Here is an 18,613-nt window from a genome sequence, read left to right as displayed (position 1 = left end):
AGACAGCAAGAAGAATCAGTCTTCTTCTACTCAAGTTAGCATTGTGCCTTTTGTATTTAATTCCGATGCAATTTCTGTGTTTCATCGTCAATGAGAAGGTCAGAGGGATACAGTAAACCTGAAGTGAATCATCGGAATCTATAACTAGTGTCACAGGAATGGTTCTAAACATAGTCAGTTAGAAGAGTCAGTCTTTTTGTACTTAAGTCGGCATTGTGCCTTTCGTATTTAATTCTGATGGAATTACTGTGTTTCATCGTCAATAAGAAGGTCCAAGGGATACAGTAAACCTGGAGTAAAGCATCAGAATCTATAACTAGTGTCACAGTAATGGTTCAAAGCATAGACAGTAAGAATAGTCAGTCTTCTTGTACTTAAGTCTGCATTGTCCCTTTTGTATTTAATTCCGATGCAATTTTTGTGTTTCATCGTCAATAAGAAGGTCAGAGAGATACAGTAGACCTGAAGTGAAGCATCGGAATCTATAACTAGTGTCACAGGAATGGTTCAAAACACACTCAGTAAGAAGAGTCAGTCTTCTTGTCCTTAAGTCGGCATTGTGCCTTTTGTATTTAATTCCGATGCAATTTCAGTGTTTCATCGTCAATAAGAAGGTCCAAGGGATACAGTAAACCCGAAGTAAAGCATCGGAATCTATAACTAATGTCACATGAATGGTTGAATTCATAGTCAGTAAGAAGAGTCAGTCTTCTTGAACTTAAGTCGGCATTGTGCCTTTTCTATTTAATTCCGATGCAATATCTGTGTTTCATCGTCAATGACAAGGCCCAAGGAATACAGTAAACCTGGAGTGAAGCATCGGAAACTATAACTAGTGTCACAGGAATGGTTCAAATCATTGTCAATAAGAAGAGTCGGTCTCCATGTACTTAAGTCGCCATTGTGCATTTTGTATTTAATTCCGATGCAATTTCTGTGTTTCATCGTCAATAAGAAGGTACAAGGGATACAGTAATCCTGAAGTGATGCATCGGAATCTATAACTAGTGTCACAGGAATGGTTCAAAACATAGACAGTAGGAAGAGTCAGTGTCCTTGTACCTAAGTCGGCATTGTGCCTTTTGTATTTAATTCCGATGCAATTTCTGTGTTTCATCGTCAATAAGAAGGTCCAAGGGATACAGTAAACCTGAAGTGAAGCATCGGAATCTACAACTAGTGTCACATGAATGGTTCAAAACATGGACAGTAAGAAGAGTCAGTCTTCTTGTACTTAAGTTGGCATTGTGCCTTTTGTATTTCATTCCGATACAATTTCTGTGTTTCATCGTCAATGAGAAGGTCAGAGGGATACAGTAAACCTGAAGTGAATCATCGGAGTCTATAACTAGTGTCACAGGAATGGGTCAAAACATAGACAGTAAGAAGAGTCAGTCTTCTTGTACTTAAGTCGGCATTGTGCCTTTTGTATTTAATTCCGATGCAATTTCTGTGTTTCATCGTCAATAAGAAGGTCAGAGGGATACAGTAAACCTGAAGTGAAGCATCGGAATCTATAACTAGTGTCACAGGATTGGTTCAAAGCATAGAGAGTAAGAAGAGTCAGTCTTCTTGCACTTAAGTCGGCATAGAGGCTTTTGCTTTTAGTTCCGATGCCATTTCTGTGTTTCATCGTCAATAAGAAGGTGAGAGGGATGCAGTAAACCTGAAGTGAAGCACCGGATTCTATAACTAGTGTTGCAGGAATGGTTCAAAGCATAGTCAGTAAGGAGAGTCAGTCTTCTTGTACTTAAGTCGGTAATGTGCCTTTTGTATTTAATTCCGACGAAATTTCTGTGTTTCATCGTCAATAAGAAGGTGCAAGGGATACAGTAACCTAAAGTGAAGCATCGGAATATATAACTAGTGTCACAGGAATGGTTCAAAACATAGACAGTAAGAAGAGTCAGTCTTCTTGTACTTAAGTCGGTAATGTGCCTTTTGTATTTAATTCCGATGCAATTTCTGTGTTTCATCGTCAATAAGGAGGTCCAAGGGGTACAGTAAACTTGAAGTGAAGCATCGGAGTCTATAACTAGTGTCACAGGAATGGTTCAAAGCATAGCCAGTAAGAAGAGTCGGTCTTCTTGTACTTAAGTCGGCATTGTGCCTTTTCTATTTAATTCCGATGCAATTTCTGTGTTTCATCGTCAATTAGAATGTCCAAGGGATACAGTAAACCTGAAGTGAAGCATCGGAATCTACAACTAGTGTCACATGAGTGGTTGAAAACATAGACAGTAAGAAGAGTCAGTCTTCGTCTACTCAAGTTAGCATTGTGCCTTTTGTATTTAATTCCGATGCAATTTCTGTGTTTCATCGTCAATGAGAAGGTCAGAGGGATACAGTAAACCTGAAGTGAATCATCGGAATCTATAACTAGTGTCACAGGAATGGTTCAAAACATTGTCAGTAAGAAGAGTCAGTCTTCTTGTACTTAAGTCGGCATTGTGCCTTTTCTATTTAATTCCGATGCAATTTCTGTGTTTCATCGTCAATAAGAAGGTCCAAGGGATACACTAAACCTGGAGTGAAGCATCGGAATATATAACTAATGTCAATGGAATGGTTCAAAACATAGTCAGTAAGAAGAGTCAGTCTTCTTGTCCTTAAGTCAACATTGTGCCTTTTGTATTTAATTCCGATGCAATTTCTGTATTTCATCGTCAATAAGAAGGTCCAAGGGATATAGTAAACCCGGAGTGAAGCATCGGAATCTATAACTAGTGTCACAGGAATGGTTCAAAACATAGACAGTAGAAAGAGTCAGTCTTCTTGTACTTAAGTCGGCATTGTGCTTTTGTATTTAATGCCGCTGCAATTTCTGTGTTTCATCGTCTATAAGAATGTCCAAGGGATACAGTGAACCTAAAGTGAAGCATCGGAAACCATAACTAGTGTCACAGGAATGGTTCAAAACATTGTCAATAAGAAGAGTCGGTCTTCATGTACTTAAGTCGCCATTGTGCATTTTGTATTGAATTCCGATGCAATTTCTGTGCTTCATCGTCAATAAGAAGGTACAAGGGATACAGTAAACCTGAAGTGAAGCATCGGAATCTATAACTAGTGTCACAGGAATGGTTCAAAACATAGACAGTCGGAAGAGTCAGTGTTCTTGTACTTAAGTCGGCATTGTGCCTTTTGTATTTCATTCCGATGCCATTTCTATGTTTCATCGTCAATAAGAAGGTCCAAGGGATACAGTAAACCTGAAGTGATGCATCGGAATCTACAACTAGTGTCACATGAATGGTTCAAAACATAGACAGTAAGAAGAATCAGTCTTTTTCTACTCAAGTTAGCATTGTGCCTTTTGTATTTAATTCCGATGCAATTTCTGTGTTTCATCGTCAATGAGAAGGTCAGAGGGATACAGTAAACCTGAAGTGAATCATCGGAATCTATAACTAGTGTCACAGGAATGGTTCAAAACATAGTCAGTAAGAAGAGTCAGTCTTCTTGTACTTAAGTCGGCATTGTGCCTTTTGCATTTAATTCCGATGCAATTTCTGTGTTTCATCGTCAATAAGTAGGTCAGAGGGATACAGAAAACCTGAAGTGAAGCCTCGGAATCCAAAACTTGTGTCACAGGAATGGTTCAAATCATAGACAGTTGGAAAAGTCAGTCTTCTTGTACTTAAGTCGGCATTGTGCCTTTTGTATTTAATTCCGATGCAATTTCTGTGCTTCATCGTCAATAAGAAGGTCCAGGGTACACAGAAAACCTGAAGTGAAGCATCGGAATCTATAACTAGAGTCACAGGAATGGTTCAGAACATAGTCAGTAAGAAGAGTCAGTCTTCTTGTACTTAAGTCGGCATTGTACTTTTGTATTTCATTCCGATGCAATTTCTGTGTTTCATCGTCAATAAGAAGGTCCAAGGGATACAGTAAACCTGGAGTAAAGCATCGGATTCTGTAACTAGTGTCACAAGAATGGTTCAAAACATAGACAGTAAGAAGAGTCGGTCTTCTTGTACTTAAGTCGACATTGTGCCTTTTCTATTTAATACCAAAGCAATTACTGTGTTTCATCGTCAATAAGAACGTCAGAGGGATACAAGAAACCTGAAGTGAGGTATCGGAATCTATAATTAGTGTCACAGGAATGGTTCAAAACAAAGTCAGTAAGAAGAGTCAGTCTTCTTGTCCTTAAGTCGGCATTGTGCCTTTTGTATTTAATTCCGATGCAATTTCTGTGTTTCATCGTCAACAAGAAGGTCCAAGGGATACAGTAAACCCGAAGTGAAGCATCGGAATCTATAACTAGTGTCACATGAATGGTTGAATTCATAGTCAGTAAGAAGAGTCAGTCTTCTTGAACTTAAGTCGGCATTGTGCCATTTCTATTTAATTCCGATGCAATATCTGTGTTTCATCGTCAATAACAAGGCCCAAGGAATACAGTAAACCTGGAGTGAAGCATCGGAAACTATAACTAGTGTCACAGGAATGGTTCAAATCATTGTCAATAAGAAGAGTCGGTCTCCATGTACTTAAGTCGCCATTGTGCATTTTGTATTTAATTCCGATGCAATTTCTGTGTTTCATCGTCAATAAGAAGGTACAAGGGATACAGTAATCCTGAAGTGATGAATCGGAATCTATAACTAGTGTCACAGGAATGGTTCAAAACATAGACAGTAGGAAGAGTCAGTGTTCTTGTACCTAAGTCGGCATTGTGCCTTTTGTATTTAATTCCGATGCAATTTCTGTGTTTCATCGTCAATAAGAAGGTCCAAGTCATACAGTAAACCTGAAGTGAAGCATCGGAATCTACAACTAGTGTCACATGAATGGTTCAAAACATGGACAGTAAGAAGAGTCAGTCTTCTTGTACTTAAGTTGGCATTGTGCCTTTTGTATTTCATTTCGATACAATTTCTGTGTTTCATCGTCAATGAGAAGGTCAGAGGGATACAGTAAACCTGAAGTGAATCATCGGAATCTATAACTAGTGTCACAGGAATGGGTCAAAACATAGACAGTAAGAAGAGTCAGTCTTCTTGTACTTAAGTCGGCATTGTGCCTTTTGTATTTAATTCCGATGCAATTTCTGTGTTTCATCGTCAATAAGAAGGTCAGAGGGATACAGTAAACCTGAAGTGAAGCATCGGAATCTATAACTAGTGGCACAGGATTGGTTCAAAGCATAGAGAGTAAGAAGAGTCAGTCTTCTTGTACTTAAGTCGGCATAGAGGCTTTTGCTTTTAGTTCCGATGCCATTTCTGTGTTTCATCGTCAATAAGAAGGTGAGAGGGATGCAGTAAACCTGAAGTGAAGCACCGGATTCTATAACTAGTGTTGCAGGAATGGTTCAAAACATAGTCAGTAAGGAGAGTCAGTCTTCTTGTACTTAAGTCGGTAATGTGCCTTTTGTATTTAATTCCGACGAAATTTCTGTGTTTCATCGCCAATAAGATGGTCCAAGGGATACAGTAACCTAAAGTGAAGCATCGGAATATATAACTAGTGTCACAGGAATGGTTCAAAACATAGACAGTAAGAAGAGTCAGTCTTCTTGTACTTAAGTCGGTAATGTGCCTTTTATATTTAATTCCGATGCAATTTCTGTGTTTCATCGTCTATAAGGAGGTCCAAGGGGTACGGTAAACTTGAAGTGAAGCATCGGAGTCTATAACTAGTGTCACAGGAATGGTTCAAAGCATAGCCAGTAAGAAGAGTCGGTCTTCTTGTACTTAAGTCGGCATTGTGCCTTTTCTATTTAATTCCGACGCAATTTCTGTGTTTCATCGTCAATAAGAATGTCCAAGGGATACAGTAAACCTGAAGTGAAGCATCGGAATCTACAACTAGTGTCACATGAGTGGTTCAAAACATAGACAGTAGGAAGAGTCAGTCTTCGTCTACTCAATTTAGCATTGTACCTTTTGTATTTAATTCCGATGCAATTTCTGTGTTTCATCGTCAATGAGAAGGTCAGAGGGATACAGTAAACCTGAAGTGAATCATCGGAATCTATAACTAGTGTCACAGGAATGGTTCAAAACATTGTCAGTAAGAAGAGTCAGTCTTCTTGTACTTAAGTCGGCATTGTGCCTTTTGCATTTAATTCCGATGCAATTTCTGTGTATCATCGTCAATAAGAAGGTCCAAGGGATACACTAAACCTGGAGTGAAGCATCGGAATCTATAACTAATGTCAATGGAATGGTTCAAAACATAGTCAGTAAGAAGAGTCAGTCTTCTTGTCCTTAAGTCAACATTGTGCCTTTTGTATTTAATTCCGATGCAATTTCTGTATTTCATCGTCAATAAGAAGGTCCAAGGGATATAGTAAACCCGGAGTGAAGCATCGGAATCTATAACTAGTGTCACAGGAATGGTTCAAAACATAGACAGTAGGAAGAGTCAGTCATCTTGTACTTAAGTCGGCATTGTGCCTTTTGTATTTAATGCCGCTGCAATTTCTGTGTTTCATCGTCTATAAGAATGTCCAAGGGATACAGTGAACCTAAAGTGAAGCATCGGAAACTATAACTAGTGTCAGAGAAATGGTTCAAAACATTGTCAATAAGAAGAGTCGGTCTTCATGTACTTAAGTCGCCATTGTGCATTTTGTATTGAATTCCGATGCAATTTCTGTGCTTCATCGTCAATAAGAAGGTACAAGGGATACAGTAAACCTGAAGTGAAGCATCGGAATCTATAACTAGTGTCACAGGAATGGTTCAAAACATAGACAGTAAGAAGAGTCAGTCTTCTTGTACTTAAGTCGACATTGTGCCTTTTCTATTTAATACCAAAGCAATTACTGTGTTTCATCGTCAATAAGAAGGTCAGAGGGATACAATAAACCTGAAGTGAGGTATCGGAATCTATAATTAGTGTCACAGGAATGGTTCAAAACAAAGTCAGTAAGAAGAGTCAGTCTTCTTGTCCTTAAGTCGGCATTGTGCCTTTTGTATTTAATTCCGATGCAATTTCAGTGTTTCATCGTCAATAAGGAGGTCAGAGGGATACAGTAAACCTGAAGTGAAGCATCGGAATCTATAACTAGTGGCACAGGATTGGTTCAAAGCATAGAGAGTAAGAAGAGTCAGTCTTCTTGTACTTAAGTCAGCATTGTGCCTTTTGTATTTAATTCCGATGCAATTCCTGTGTTTCATCGTCAATTAGATGGTCCAAGGGAAACAGTAAACCTGAAGTGAAGCATCGGAATCTATAACTAGTGCAACAGTAATGGCTCAAAACATAGACAGTAAGAAGAGTCAGTCTTCTTGTACTTAAGTCGGCATTGTGCATTTTCTATTTTATTCCGAAGCAATGTCTGTGTATCATCGTCAATAAGAAGGTCAGAGGGATGCAGTAAACCTGAAGTGAAGCATCGCAATCTATAACTAGTGTCACAGGAATGGTTCAAAGCATAGTCAGTAAGAAGAGTCAGTCTTCTTGTACTTAACTCGGCATAGAGGCTTTTGCTTTTAGTTCCGATGCCATTTCTGTGTTTCATCGTCAATAAGAAGGTGAGAGGGATGCAGTAAACCTGAAGTGAAGCACCGGATTCTATAACTAGTGTTGCTGGAATGGTTCAAAACATAGTCAGTAAGGAGAGTCAGTCTTCCTGTACTTAAGTCGGTAATGTGCCTTTTGTATTTAATTCCGACGAAATTTCTGTGTTTCATCGTCAATAAGAAGGTCCAAGGGATACAGTAACCTAAAGTGAAGCATCGGAATATGTAACTAGTGTCACAGGAATGGTTCAAAACATAGACAGTAAGAAGAGTCAGTCTTCTTGTACTTAAGTCGGTAATGTGCCTTTTGTATTTAATTCCGATGCAATTTCTGTGTTTCATCGTCAATAAGGAGGTCCAAGGGGTACAGTATCTTGAAGTGAAGCATCGGAGTCTATAACTAGTGTCACAGGAATGGTTCAAAGCATAGCCAGTAAGAAGAGTCGGTCTTCTTGTACTTAAGTCGGCATTGTGCCTTTTCTATTTAATTCCGATGCAATTTCTGTGTTTCATCGTCAATAAGAAGGTCCAAGGGATGCAGTAAACCTGGAGTGAAGCATCGGATTCTATAACTACTGTCACAGGAATGGTTCAAAACATAGACAGTAAGAAGAGTCAGTCTTCTTGTACTTATGCCGGCATTGTGCCTTGTGTGTTTAATTCCGTTGCAATTTCTGTGTTTAATCTTCAATAAGAAGGTCCAAGCGATACAGTAAACCTGAAGTGAAGCATCGGACTCTATAACTAGTGCCACAGAAATGGTTCAAAACATAGTCAGTAAGAAGAATCAGTCTTCTTGTACTTAAGTCGGCATTGTGCCTTTCGTATTTAATTCCGATGCAATTTCTGTGTTTCATCATCAATAAGAAGGTCAGAGGGATACAGTAAACCTGAAGTGAAGCATCGGAATCTATAACTAGTGTCACTGGAATGGTTCAAAATATAGACAGTAAGAAGTGACAGTCTTCTTGTACTTAAGTCGGCATTGTGCCTTTTGTATTTAATTCCGATGCAATTTCTGTGATTCATCGTCAATAAGAAGGGCCAAGGGATACAGTAAACCTGAAGTGAAGCATCGGACTCTATAACTAGTGTCGCAGAAATGGTTCAAAACATAGACAGTAGGAAGATTCAGTCTTCTTGTACTTAAGTCGGCCTTGTGCCTTTTGTATTTAATTCCGATACAATTTCTGTGTTTCATCGTCAATTAGAAGGTCCAAGGGAAACAGTAAACCTGAAGTGAAGCATCGGAATCTATAACCAGTGCAACAGGAATGGTTCAAAACATAGACAGTAAGAACAGTCAGTCTTCTTGTACTTAAGTCGGCATTGTGGCTTTTGTATTCAATTCCGATGCAATTTCTGTGTTTCATCGTCAATAAGAAGGTCAGAGGGATACAGTAAACCTGAAGTGAAGCATCGGAATCTGTAACTAGTTTCACAGGAATGGTTCAAAACATAGTCAGTAAGAAGAGTCAGTCTTCTTGTCCTTAAGCCGGCATTGTGCCTTTTGTATTTAATTCCGATGCAATTTTCTGTTTCATCGGCAATAAGGTCAGAGGGATACAGTAAACCTGAAGTGAAGCATCGGAATCTATAACTAGTGTCAGAGGAATGGTTCAAAACATAGACAGTAAGAAGAGTCAGTCTTCTTGTACTTAAGTCGGCATTGTGCCTTTTGTAATTAATTCCGATGCAATTTCTGTGTTTTATCGTCAATACGAAGGTCCAAGGGATACAGTAAACCTGAAGTGAGTCATCGGAATCTATAACTAGTGTCACTGGAATGGTTCAAAATATAGACAGTAAGAAGAGTCAGTCTTCTTGTACTTACGTCGGCTTTGTGCCTTTTGTATTTAATTCCGATGCAATTTCTGTGTTTCATCGTCAATTAGAAGGTCCAAGGGAAACAGTAAGCTGAAGTGAAGCTTCGGAATCTATAACTAGTGCAACAGGAATGGTTCAAAACATAGACAGTAAGAACAGTCAGTGTTCTTGCACTTAAGTCGGCATTGTGGCTTTTGTATTTAATTCCGATGCAATTTCTGTATTTCAGCGTCAATAAGAAGGTCCAAGGGATACAGTAAACCTGAAGTGAAGCATCGGAATCTATAACTAGTGTCACAGGAATGGTACAAAACATAGTCAGTAAGAAGAATCAGTCTTCTTGTACCTTAGTCGGCATTGTGCATTTTCTATTTAATTCCGATGCAATTTCTGTGTTTCGTCGTCTATAAGAATGTCCAAGGGATACAGTGAACCTAAAGTGAAGCATCGGAAACTATAACTAGTGTCACATGAATGGTTCAAATCATAGTCAGTAAGAAGAGTCAGTCTTCTTGAACTTAAATCGGCATTGTGCCTTTTCTATTTAATTCCGATGCAATTTCTGTGTTTCATCGTCAATAAGAAGGTCCAAGGGATACAGTAAACCTGAAGTGAAGCATCGGAATCTACAACTAGTGTCACATGGATGGTTCAAAACATAGACAGTAAGAAGAGTCAGTCTTCTTGTACTTAAGTTGGCATTGTGCCTTTTGTATTTAATTCCGATGCAATTCCTGTATTTCATCGTCAATAAGAAGGTCCAGGGGATATAGTAAACCCAGAGTGAAGCATCGGAATCTATATCTAGTGTCACAGGAATGGTTCAAATCATAGACAGTCGGAAGAGTCAGTCTTCTTGTACTTAAGTCGGCATTGTGCCTTTTGTATTTAATTCCGATGCAATTTCTGTGTTTCATCGTCTATAAGAATGTCCAAGGGATACAGTGAACCTAAAGTGAAGCATCGGAAACTATAACTAGTGTCACATGAATGGTTCAAATCATAGTCAGTAAGAAGAGTCAGTCTTCTTGAACTTAAATCGGCATTGTGCCTTTTCTATTTAATTCCGATGCAATTTCTGTGTTTCATCGTCAATAAGAAGGTCCAAGGGATACAGTAAACCTGAAGTGAAGCATCGGAATCTACAACTAGTGTCACATGGATGGTTCAAAACATAGACAGTAAGAAGAGTCAGTCTTCTTGTACTTAAGTTGGCATTGTGCCTTTTGTATTTAATTCCGATGCAATTTCTGTGTTTAATCGTCAATGAGAAGGTCAGAGGGATACAGTAAACCTGCAGTGAATCATCGGACTCTGTAACTAGTGTCACAGGAATGGTTCAAAGCATAGTCAGTAAGAAGAGTCAGTCTTCTTGTACTTAAGTCGGCATTGTGCCTTTTGTATTTAATTCCGATGCAAATTCTGTGTTTCATCGTCAATAAGATGGTCAGAGGGATACAGTAAACCTGAAGTGAAGCATCAGAATCTATAACTAGTGTCACAGGAATTGTTCTAAGCATAGTCAGTAAGAAGGGTCAGTCTTTTTGTACTGAAGTCGGCATTGTGCCTTTCGTATTTAATTCCGATGGAATTTCTGTGATTCATCGTCAATAAGAAGGTCCAAGGGATACAGTAAACCTGGAGTGAAGCATCAGAATCTGTAACTAGTGCCACAGTAATGGTTCAAAGCATAGACCGTAAGAATAGTCAGTCTTATTGTACTTAAGTCTGCATTGTGCCTTTTGTATTTAATTCCGATGCAATTTTTGTGTTTCATCGTCAGTAAGAAGGTCAGAGGGATACAATAAACCTGAAGTGAAGTATCGGAATCTATAATTAGTGTCACAGGAATGGTTCAAAACAAAGTCAGTAAGAAGAGTCAGTCTTCTTGTCCTTAAGTCGGCATTGTGCCTTTTGTATTTAATTCCGATGCAATTTCTGTCTTTCATCGTCAATAAGAAGGTCCAGGGGATACAGTAAACCTGAAGTGAAGCATCGGAATCTACAACTAGTGTCACATGAGTGGTTCAAAACATAGACAGTAAGAAGAGTCAGTCTTCTTGTACTTAAGTTGGCATTGTGCCTTTTGTATTTAATTCTGATGCAATTTCTGTGTTTCATCGTCAATAAGTAGGTCAGAGGGATACAGAAAACCTGAAGTAAAGCCACGGAATCCAAAACTTGTGTCACACGAATGGTTCAAATCAGAGACAGTTGGAAAAGTCAGTCTTCTTGTACTTAAGTTGGAATTGTGCCTTTTGTATTTAATTCCGACGCAATTTCTGTGTTTCATCGTCAATAAGAAGGTCCAAGGTATACAGTAAACCTGAAGTGAAGCATCGGAATCTATAACTAGAGTCAGAGGAACGGTTCAGAACATAGTCAGTAAGAAGAGTCAGTCTTGTTGTACTTAAGTCGGCATTGTGCTTTTGTATTTCAATCCGATGCAATTTCTGTGTTTCATCGTCAATAAGAAGGTCAGAGGGATACAGTAAACCAGAAGTGAAGCATAGGAAACTATAACTAGTGTCACAGGAATGGTTCAAAACATAGACAGTAAGAAGAGTCAGTCTTCTTGTACTTAAGTTGGCATTGTACCTTTTGTATTTAATTCCGAAGCAATTTCTGTGTTTCATCGTCAATAAGAAGGTCCAAGGGATACAGTAAACCCGATGTGAAGCATCATAATCTATAACTAGTGTCACAGGAATGGTTCAAATCATAGTCAGTAAGAAGAGTCAGTCTTCTTGAACTTAAGTCGGCATTGTGCCTTTTCTATTTAATTCCGATGCAATTTCTGTGTTTCATCGTCAATAACAAAGCCCCACGGAATACAGTAAACCTGCAGTGAAGCATCGGAAACTATAACTAGTGTCACAGGAATGGTTCAAAACATAGTCAGTAAGAGGAGTCAGTCTTCTTGTCCTTAAGTTGGCATTGTGCCTTTTGTATTTAATTCAGATGCAATTTCTGTGTTTCATCGCCAATACGAAGGCCCAAGCGATACAGTAAACCTGGAGTGAAGCGTCGGATCAATAACTAGTGTCACAGGAATGGTTCAAAACATAGACAGTAAGAAGAGTTAGTCTTCTTGTACATAAGTCGGCATTGTTCCTTTTCTATTTAATTCCGATGCAATTTCTGTGTTTCATCGTCAATAAGAAGGTCAGAGGGATACAGTAAACCTGGAGTGAAGCGTCGGATCAATAACTAGTGTCACAGGAATGGTTCAAAACATAGACAGTAGGAAGAGTTAGTCTTCTTGTACTTAAGTCGGCATTGTTCCTTTTCTATTTAATTCCGATGCAATTTCTGTGTTTCATCGTCAATAAGAAGGTCAGAGGGATACAGTAAACCAGAAGTGAAGCATAGGAAACTATAACTTGTGTCACAGGAATGGTTGAAATCATAGTCAGTAAGAAGAGTCAGTCTTCTTGTACATAAGTCGGCATTGTGCCTTTTCTATTTAATTCCGGTGCAATTTCTGTGTTTCATCGTCAATAAGAAGGTCCAAGGGATAAAGTAAACCTGGAGAGTAGCGTCGGAATCTGTAACTAGTGTCACAGGAATGGTTCAAATCATTGTCAATAGGAAGAGTCGGTCTTCATGTGCTTAAGTCGGCATTGCGCCTTTTCTATTTAATTCCGATGCAGTTTCTGTGTTTCATCGTCAATAAGATGGTCCAAGGGATACAGTAAACCTGGAGTGAAGCATCAGAAACTATAACTAGTGTCACAGTAATGGTTCAAAGCATAGACAGTAAGAATAGTCAGTCTTATTGTACTTAGGTCTGCATTGTGCCTTTTGTATTTAATTCCGATGCAATTTTTCTGCTTCATCGTCAATAAGAAGGTCAGAGGGATACAGTCAACCTGAAGTGAAGCATCGGAATCTATAACTAGTGTCACAGGAATGGTTCAAAACATAGTCAGTAAGAAGAGTCAGTGTTCTTGTCCTTAAGTCGGCATTGTGTCTTTTGTATTTAATTCCGATGCAAGTTCTGTGATTCATCGTCAATAAGAAGGTCCAAGGGAAACAGTAAACCTGATGTGAAGCATCGGAATCTATAACTAGTGTCACAGGAATGGTTCAAAACATAGACAGTACGAAGAGTCAGTCTTCTTGTACTTAAGTCGGCAATGTGGCTTTTGTATTTAATTCCGATGCAATTTCTGTGTTTCATCGTCAATTAGAAGGTCAGAGGGATACAGTAAACCTTAAGTGTAGCATCGGAATCTATAATTAGTGTCACAGGAATGGTTCAAAACAGAGTCAGTAAGAAGAGTCAGGCTTCTTGTCCATAATTCGGCATTGTGCCTTTTGTGTTTAATTCCGATGCAATTTCTGTGTTTCATCGTCAATAAGAAAGTCCAAAGGATACAGTAAACCTGGAGTGAAGCATCGGAAGCTATAACTAGTGTCACAAGAATGGTTCAAAACATAGACAGTAAGAAGAGTCAATCTTTTTGTACTTAAGTCTACATTGTGCCTTTTCTATTTAATTCCGATGCAATTTCTGTGTTTCATCATCAATTAGAAGGTCAGAGGGATACAGTAAACCTTAAGTGTAGCATCGGAATCTATAATTAGTGTCACAGGAATGGTTCAAAACAGAGTCAGTAAGAAGAGTCAGGCTTCTTGTCCATAATTCGGCATTGTGCCTTTTGTGTTTAATTCCGATGCAATCTCTGTGTTTCATCGTCAATAAGAATGTCCAAGGGATACAGTAAACCTGGAGTGTAGCATCGGAATCTATAACTAGTGTCACAGGAATGGTTCAAAACATAGACAGTAAGAAGCGTCAGTCTCCGTGTACTTAAGTCGGCATTTTGCCTTTTGTATTTAATTCCGATGCAATTTCTGTGTTTCATCGTCAATAAGAAGGTCAGAGTGATACAGTAAACCTGAAGTGAAGCATCGGAATCCACAACTAGTGACACAGGAATGGTTCAAAACATAGACAGTAGGAAGAGGCAGTCTTCTTGTACTTAAGTCGGCATTGTGTCTTCTGTATTTAATTCCGATGCAAGTTCTGTGATTCATCGTCAATAAGAAGGTCCAAGGGAAACAGTAAACCTGAAGTGAAGCATCGGAATCTATAACTAGTCTCACAGTAATGGTTCAAAGCATAGACAGTAAGAAGAGTCAGTCTTCTTGTACTTAAGTCGGCATTGTGTCTTTTGTATTTAATTCCGATGCAAGTTCTGTGATTCATCGTCAATAAGAAGGTCCAAGGGAATCAGTAAACCTGAAGTGAAGCATCGGAATCTATAACTAGAGTCAGAGGAACGGTTCAGAACATAGTCAGTAAGAAGAGTCAGTCTTGTTGTACTTAAGTCGGCATTGTGCTTTTGTATTTCAATCCGATGCAATTTCTGTGTTTCATCGTCAATAAGAAGGCCAGAGGGATACAATAAACCTGAAGTGAAGCATCGAAATCTATAATTAGTGTCACAGGAATGGTTCAAAACAAAGTCAGTAAGAAGAGTCAGTCTTCTTGCCCTTAAGTCGGCATTGTACCTTTTGTATTTAATTCCGATGCAATTTCTGTGTTTCATCGTCAATAAGAAGGTCCAAGGGATACAGTAAACCCGATGTGAAGCATCTTAATCTATAACTAGTGTCACAGGAATGGTTAAAATCATAGTCAGTGAGAAGAGTCAGTCTTCTTGAACTTAAGTCGGCATTGTGCCTTTTCTATTTAATTCCGATGCAATTTCTGTGTTTCATCGTCAATAACAAGGCCCAAGGAATACAGTAAACCTGCAGTGAAGCATCGGAAACTATAACTAGTGTCACAGGAATGGTTCAAAACATAGTCAGTAAGAGGAGTCAGTCTTCTTGTCCTTAAGTGGCATTGTGCCTTTTGTATTTAATTCAGATGCAATTTCTGTGTTTCATCGCCAATACGAAGGCCCAAGCGATACAGTAAACCTGGAGTGAAGCGTCGGATCAATAACTAGTGTCACAGGAATGGTTCAAAACATAGACAGTAAGAAGAGTTAGTCTTCTTGTACTTAAGTCGGCATTGTTCCTTTTCTATTTAATTCCGATGCAATTTCTGTGTTTCATCGTCAATACGAAGGTCAGAGGGATACAGTAAACCTGGAGTGAAGCGTCGGATCAATAACTAGTGTCACAGGAATGGTTCAAAACATAGACAGTAAGAAGAGTTAGTCTTCTTGTACTTAAGTCGGCATTCTTCCTTTTCTATTTAATTCCGATGCAATTTCTGTGTTTCATCGTCAATAAGAAGGTCAGAGGGATACAGTAAACCAGAAGTGAAGCATAGGAATCTATAACTTGTGTCACAGGAATGGTTGAAATCATAGTCAGTAAGAAGAGTCAGTCTTCTTGTACATAAGTCGGCATTGTGCCTTTTCTATTTATTTCCGGTGCAATTTCTGTGTTTCATCGTCAATAAGAAGGTCCAAGGGATAAAGTAAACCTGGAGAGTAGCATCGGAATCTGTAACTAGTGTCACAGGAATGGTTCAAAACATAGTCAGTAAGAAGAGTCAGTCTTCTTGTACTTAAGTCGGCATTGTGCCTTTTGTATTTAATTCCGATGCAATTTCTGTGTTTCATCGTCAATAAGAATGTCCAAGGGATACAGTAAACCTGAAGTGAAGCATCGGAATCTATAACTATTGTCACAGGAATGGTTCAAATCATTGTCAATAAGAAGAGTCGGTCTTCATGTGCTTAAGTCGGCATTGCGCCTTTTCTATTTAATTCCGATGCAGTTTCTGTGTTTCATCGTCAATAAGATGGTCCAAGGGAAACAGTAAACCTGATGTGAAGCATCGGAATCTATAACTAGTGTCACAGGAATGGTTCAAAACATAGACAGTACGAAGAGTCAGTCTTCTTGTACTTAAGTCGGCAATGTGGCTTTTGTATTTAATTCCGATGCAATTTCTGTGTTTCATCGTCAATTAGAAGGTCAAAGGGATACAGTAAACCTTAAGTGTAGCATCGGAATCTATAATTAGTGTCACAGGAATGGTTCAAAACAGAGTCAGTAAGAAGAGTCAGGCTTCTTGTCCATAATTCGGCATTGTGCCTTTTGTGTTTAATTACGATGCAATTTCTGTGTTTCATCGTCAATAAGAAGGTCCAAGGGATACAGTAAACCTGGAGTGAAGCATCGGAAGCTATAACTAGTGTCACAAGAATGGTTCAAAACATAGACAGTAAGAAGAGTCAATCTTTTTGTACTTAAGTCTACATTGTGCCTTTTCTATTTAATTCCGATGCAATTTCTGTGTTCCATCGTCAATAAGAAGGTCAGAGGAATACAAGAAACCTGAAGTGAAGCATCGGAATCTATAACTGGTGTCACAGGAATGGTACAAAAGAAAGGCAGTAAGAAGAGACAGTCCTCTTGTCCTTAAGTCGGCATTGTGCCTTTTGTATTTAATTCCGATGCAATATCTGTGTTTCATCGTCAATAAGAAGGTCCAAGGGATACAATAAACCGGGAGTGTAGCATCGGAATCTATAACTAGTGTCACAGGAATGGTTCAAAGCATAGACTGTAAGAAGAGTCAGTCTTTGTGTACTTAAGTCGGCATTTATCCTCTTGTATTTAATTACGATGCAATTCCTGTGTTTCATCGTCACTAAGAAGGTCCAAGGGATACAGTAAACCTGAAGTGAAGCATCGGAATCTATAACTAGTGTCACAGGAATGGTTCAAACCATAGTCAGTAAGAAGAGTCAGTCTTCTTGTACTTAAGTCGGCATTGTGCCTTTTCTATCTAATTCCGATGCAATTTCTGTGTTTCATCGTCAATAACAAGGTCCAAGGGATACAGTAATGCTGGAGTGAAGCATCGGAATCTATAACTAGTGTCACAGGAATGATTCAAAACATAGTCGGTAAGAAGAGTCAGTCTTCTTGTCCTTATGTTGGCATTGTGCTTTTTGTATTTAATTCCGATGCATTTTTTATTTCTCATCGTCAATAAGAAGGTCAGAGGGATACAGTAAACCTGAAGTGAAGCATCGGAATCCACAACTATTGTCACAGGAATGGTTCAAAACATAGACAGTAGGAAGAGTCAGTCTTCTTGCACTTAAGACGGCATTCTGCCTTTTGTATTTAATTCCGATGCAATTTCTGTGTTTCATCGTCAATAAGAAGGTCCAAGGTATACAGTAAACCTGAAGTATAGCATCGGAATCTCTAACTAGTGTCACAGGAATGGTTCAAACTATAAGCAGTAAGAAGAGTCAGTTTTCTTGTACTTAAGTCGATATTGTGCCTCTTCTATTTAATTCCGATGCAATTTCTGTGTTTCATCGTCAATAAGAAGGTCCAAGTGATACAGTATACCTGGAGTGAAGCATCTGAATCTATAACTAGTGTCACAGGAATGGTTCAAAACATAGTCAGTAAGAAGAGTCTGTCTGCTTGTACTTAAGTCGGCATTGTGCCTTTTCTATTTAATTCCGATGCAATTTCTGTGTTTCGTCGTCAATAAGAAGGTCCAAGGGATACAGCAAACCAGGAGTGAAGCATCGGAATCAATAACTAGTGTCAATGGAAAGGTTCAAAAAATAGGCAGGAAGAAGAGTCGGTCTCCTTGTACTTAAGTCGGCATTGTGAATTTTGAATTTAATTCCGATGCTATTTCTTCGTCAATAAGAAAGTCAGAGGGATACAGTAAACCGGAAGTGAAGAATCGGAATCTATAACTAGTGTCACAGGAATGGTTCAAAACATAGTCAGTAAGAAGAGTCTGTCTTCTTGTCCTTTAGTCGGCATTGTGCCTTTTGTATTTAATTCCGATGCAATTTCTGTGTTTCATCGTCTATAAGAAGATCCAGGGGATATAGTAAACCTGGAGTGAACCATCGGAATCTATAACTAGTGTCACAGGAATGGTTCAAAACATAGACAGTAGGAAGAATCAGTCTTCTTGTACTTAAGTCGTCATTGTGCCTTTTGTATTTAATTCCGATGCTATTTCTGTGTTTCATCGTCAATAAGAATGTCCAAGGGATACATTTAACCTGAAGTGAAGCATCGGAATTTATAACTAGTGTCACAGGAATGGTTGAAATCATTGTCAATAAGAAGAGTCGGTCATCATGTACTTAAGTCGGCATTGTGCCTTTTGTATTTAATTCCGATGCAATTTCTGTGTTTCATCGTCAATAAGAAGGTCCAAGGGACACAGTAAACCTGGAATGTAGCACCGGAATCTATAACTAGTGTCGCAGTAATGGTTCAAAGCATAGACAGTAAGAAGAGTCAGTCTTCTTGTACTTAAGTCGGCATTGTGTCTTTTGTATTTAATT

Source organism: Schistocerca serialis, chromosome 6 (assembly GCF_023864345.2).
Source record: "Schistocerca serialis cubense isolate TAMUIC-IGC-003099 chromosome 6, iqSchSeri2.2, whole genome shotgun sequence".
Classification (NCBI taxonomy): Eukaryota; Metazoa; Arthropoda; class Insecta; order Orthoptera; family Acrididae; genus Schistocerca; species Schistocerca serialis.
The sequence above is the reverse complement of the archived record's forward strand: the minus strand, read 5'-3'. Positions refer to the sequence as shown.